This window comes from Epargyreus clarus, unplaced genomic scaffold (genome assembly GCF_041222505.1).
Source record: "Epargyreus clarus isolate Ecla_fem2 unplaced genomic scaffold, WU_Ecla_fem_2.2 ptg000015l, whole genome shotgun sequence".
Classification (NCBI taxonomy): Eukaryota; Metazoa; Arthropoda; class Insecta; order Lepidoptera; family Hesperiidae; genus Epargyreus; species Epargyreus clarus.
Genome location: NW_027332223.1, coordinates 15,957 through 21,122, shown reverse-complemented (window position 1 = coordinate 21,122; position 5,166 = coordinate 15,957). Strand labels below are relative to the sequence as shown.

General features: G+C 37.1%; 1 long non-coding RNA gene across 1 annotated transcript; it reads left to right on the top strand.

Annotated features, from left to right (window-relative positions):
• Positions 1 to 1,108: 1,108 nt before the first annotated feature.
• Positions 1,109 to 3,105, top strand: LOC140747932 (uncharacterized). Its single transcript, XR_012102909.1, has 3 exons — positions 1,109 to 1,179; positions 2,112 to 2,185; positions 2,679 to 3,105. It is a non-coding gene; the product is annotated as an uncharacterized LOC140747932 (long non-coding RNA).
• Positions 3,106 to 5,166: the final 2,061 nt, after the last annotated feature.

The following is a 5,166-nucleotide window of genomic DNA, read 5'->3' as shown; positions in this document are numbered from 1 at the left end:
ATAATGTGGCTCGGAGACAAAGTATGTAACTCCTCAACCGATGGGAATAATTGAGTTGTGTTTGAAGATATTTGGTGTAGGTTCTAATGAAATTGCAAAGCCAGTTCATCATTGACTATTTAGTTAGGTTAGGTTGGAACATATAAGACAATATAAAACTAAGCTTCAGAAATATAGAAATATGTACTAAACCAACATTTATTTCAATTATTTTTTACTTTGTAGTGACATAGAAGTCGGTTGTATTTTTTGTTAAAATTTTTTTTAGATTATGTAATTGGCTTTGTACCGTGTTAATCAAAGTAAAATAAATAAATAATAACGATAACAGACGCTATTTTGTACTATTATAACTTGCTAGGCGTTAAGGATAAATCGTTTTGAATACATATATTATTTGAAATTGCCATCTTCAGGATGCTGAAAAAATAAGCATGTTTTATAAAACTTTTTTTACAAAGCGCAATTTGTAGAGCGCTAACCTTAGAAATAAGTAGACGCTAAATAAACACGTAAAGTTCGCGAGGTCAATCAATTAATTCTTTTTAAATAATCAATCAATTAATTATTTTATGTTTTTAGTAGTTTTTCGTGTCATCATTGAGTGGTTATATTTTGTGTTACTTTTTATTTGCTGTTGGTTGTATTGACACAACTTCAGTTATTCCATAAAATATCTTCGTCGTCTCACACATATTATTTCTTAAATTTCCATATTAACATTACTAACGAATCCCAAAGACTGAAACAAACATCTCTAATTGTTTCCTTTACTACATTAATGTTTAAAATTTGCCTTGCAGCATAATTAGACACTAATTTACTGTGTCAGACATGTGTGGATTACGTGTGTGTGAGACCTGTATTACATCCGTAACCAGAACAATTCTGTAACCAATTTATTATCAATTGCTTACGTGTTTGCTTCAAATGTATGCATGCTGGAACTAATCAAACTTGGTTAATAAGTTGTGCGTCGCAGTATACATCAGTGCACTCGTCCACTGCGCACCACCGTCCCTGCCGCCGCCGTCGCCGTCATGTCCGCCGCCGCTCGCTCGCTGCTCGCCGCGGCCGCCGCCGTGTGGCTCGCCGCCGCCGCGAGCGCCGCGCCCGCCGCGCCTGTCGCCATCAACCTCACCGGTCCAGACCGCCAATACATATCTAGAGTACACAAAGGTTACCTTTCATGTAAAACTATTATTAATAAGATCTGGTAAAGTGTCGCAATTGGGTTCCTAGCGTTTCGTTACTTTAAAATGTTAAACAAGTTAAAATTAAAAATTGTTAAAATATACTTCAAAATAGCTACGAATACAATAAAATAGTATTTACGAAGATCGTCGTCGTGTGGTAACACAAGCTCTCATTAATCGTGTGCTCGTGTTTTACACGATAGGACAAGGCTGCCTGGCCTACTTCAGTCAAACATACAGTATAAATAAAATGATCTCAAAACCAAGCATTACATAGTAACGTACCATACATTCCAACGGGAATAGGCAATATAGAAGAATTTACTTATTTATTTTGAGTCCATAGAATAGCTTTTTCTGAAATCTGGTGTTTTTAAATAAGTCCAGTAGTTTCGAGACATAGGGAGAGACGTATGATCAAAGTTCATCTCTGATTTTAATATCTGAAAAATTAGTATATTAAAAATATATATTATCGGTGTATCGAGTCACAGAAATACTTTTACGTATCCTAGTTTCAACATAATCGGTTCAGTGGATTCAAAGAAATCTCGCTCTGACGTACGGACAGACCGACATACGGACACACGAGTGATTTTAATAAGATTCAGTTTTTTTTGGTTTTGATGCACGGAACACTGAAAAGAAACAACTCGTGAGTGTACTTACCTTGCTTGTAGTAAGTAACCTTACCTTAGAATAGATCATTACATTTCGATATATTCGCCGATAAGTTCAAAATATATTACTCGCGTACTCTTACCCCTCGTTAGCTCATTCAATTATTACTGATCTAATGCGATTCTTTATGTCATTAAGTGATATACTTGGTACACAGTAAACGATTCCAGTGACGGGAAACTTAATTGAATGCATTTAATTTAAAAATATGTACACATTTATCAAATTTCACAGGTTCCGACGCCCTTAACACGTCGTATGGGCCGTTCTACATACCCGACGGGCAGACCTCCGGCGTTATTGATGACGTAAGTAGATGGCCCTTTTTATACGTGCATGCGGTCCAGTATGTGCGATGGGAGCAGCAACCGGTAATAATTATACCATAGTACACCAAGCTACGTGGTCACACATGCCTATAGAATCCTGCCACCGAATATAAATGGTCACACGTATCCTGACTCCTCAGTCTTAATCCTGAATGGATGCAAAATTTAATTCTGAGGTTTAAGTTGCATTACGATACCACCCTTTAAGCGAATTTTTACATTTGTCATCGTTATCTCGTCGTCAACTTAATACTGTCCCACTGCTGAGCTGCATTTTTAAATCCCTCAGGTATGCAGGTTTCCTCACAATGTTTCCCTTCTCCGTTAAAACAAGCGATAAATATTAATTGAACCTCGGATCCCTCGAACGAGGGGCCGAGTTTCAATCACTATCTATCTGTCAATACTTTTGCAGTGATTATAGAATTTCGTTATCAACAAATTGTGCAATGAGTGTGTCGTATGGGATCAGGTGCTGGTCTGCACGGGCGGGGTGGCCCCATTAGGCGTGAAGGTGGTGGCGGAGGACCACGTGAACTACCCGCGCGTGAGGATCAGCGACAGCCTGCGGCAAGCCAGCGTGCTGCGCGCCGCGCCCGCCGCCGGCGAGACCACCGTCACGGTGCAGCTGGCCTGCCCCACCTTACTTCCCACTGCCTAGTGCTCTTACGGTCACGTGCGATACGCCACAAATCACTTGGCCACATCATTTTACTGAACTTCCAAAATTTTAATAACAACAAAGTTCAAAGTTTTTCAAGTTCTCTATTTAACTTTACCGAATTAAAACTATTGATTGACCTAAAAATAGGTACTCTTTGTTATTTTACCTTGTTTACTAATATATCTTTATGCTTTTTTATATTCTGACTATGAGATTACTTTTTAGTTTTATAAAATAGTGCCAACAAAGAAATATATGGGGTCGTGCAGCGTTCCCACGGAAAGAGCTTCATTCTGTTTACCACCATTGTGCGATTTTCACCATAGATTAATTTAGATTTTAGTTTAGAAGATAATTTAGAGTTAAGTTTAGAATGTAGTATCCATTGTGGAAATTCAATAAATAGTCTTAGTAAGCAACAAAATCTCTCAATCGAACACCCTGGTCTGTACCCATACCGTAGATAAGTATAGATATCTCACCGCCTTGTAATTGAAGGAAGCCATTTAATGGCTGACAGCCATGTGTCAGCCATTTAATGTAAAATGCCTGTTGCTGTGCTGTTAAGTGATGCAAAAACACGAAATCGAAGAAAAAGTGCGGAGAAATATCGTTTCATTCCTAAATGTTCTAAAAACAACATTTTTTGATATTTTTCAAACACGACAATAGATGACAGTGACAATTTCAATTGTCAAAAAAATAATTTTAACAAAAAAAATTAAACCGACTTCTATGTCACTACAAAGTAAAAAATAATTGAAATAAATGTTGGTTTAGTACATATTTCTGAAGTTGGCGCTCAATATATTTAGTTTGATAACAGCGTAAACAGCGTGTCCAATATGAGTGCCGACTTCAGAAATATGTACTAAACCAACATTTATTTCAATTATTTTATACTTTGTAGTGACATAGAAGTCGGTTTAATTTTTTTGTTAAAATTATTTTTTTTCGCCCTTTTTAGTGATGACATGCTAACGTTTGTATTAATATTATGTAAAATTGTATAAAGGTGATGAATATAGGTAAGGTCTGAATTCATACGGATTGGACCCACCCGCTCGCAGGGCGCTGCCGCGCCCTTCTCGCTTAGTTTTATATTGTCTTATATGTTCCAACCTAACCTAACCAATTCAATACGAAACACTATAGGCGAGGCTATATGTGATACTATATTATTGGCTAGGTTAGGTTGGAATAGAAAAGTAATTAAATCAAACTAGGTGGTAAAACTCTGCGAGTAAGTCGGTCCAATTTACCTTAATTCAATAGTTAAGAAAAACTACAACGTATTCATTAATCATATTTTATATTTGTAAGAAGTAATTGTCAAGTTACTGTGGTTTAGGCCAGCAGTGTCCCCGCATCACTAAAATTGAAGACTGGAAGGTCAAAGTTATCAGGGTTAAGACCTTGAAGGTCAAAATCTTCTTCTTATGTGTCTGCTTAGTGATGTTAATACATACGTGAAAACACAAAATGGCTAACTTCTATGGTTTAGCTTGGAAGCACACCAGCATTGTCAGAGTGAAAGAGTTGAAGGTCATTTTTTTCATTACATGTACCTGCTTAGGACCTGTAAAATATGTTTGAAAGCACTAAATGGCTTATTCATGTGGTTTAGGCTGGAAGTGCCTCTGCATCATCAGATCTAAGGAGTTGAAGGTCAAATTTTTCAGCATATGTCTCTGTCTAGCAACTTCATTACAACAAATATCTTATCTATATACTTAACATGGGAGACACCTCTGTATCATCAGGATTGAAGAATTGAAGGTCATATCTTCCATTATATGTCTCTACTCAAAGACCTTATCATATATTCGTAAGCTTCAAATGCTTAACTTGTATGGTTGAGGCAGGAGGCACTTCTGCATTATCAGGGTCGAAGAGTTGAAGGCCAAATTTGCCATCATATATCTCTACCTATCAACCTTATTGAATATTCATAAGCATCAAATGCCTAACTTGTAAGGGTGAGGCAGGAGGCACTTCTGCATTATCAGGGTCGAAGAGTTGAAGGCCAAATTTTCCATCATATATCTCTACCTATCAACCTTATTGAATATTCATAAGCATCAAATGCCTAACTTGTATGGTTGAGGCAGAAGGCACTTCTGCATTACCAGGGGTGAAGAGTTGGAGGTCGAATTTTCCGTCATATCATGTTAATCTAGATACTCAATGTTCATTTTTAATTTCATGAGAATTGAGTGGGCAGAAGGTAAGTTGTCATAAAATATGTAAAAAGCAGGTGTAGTGATGATGAGTTCCACCCCATAACTTAAGTTCT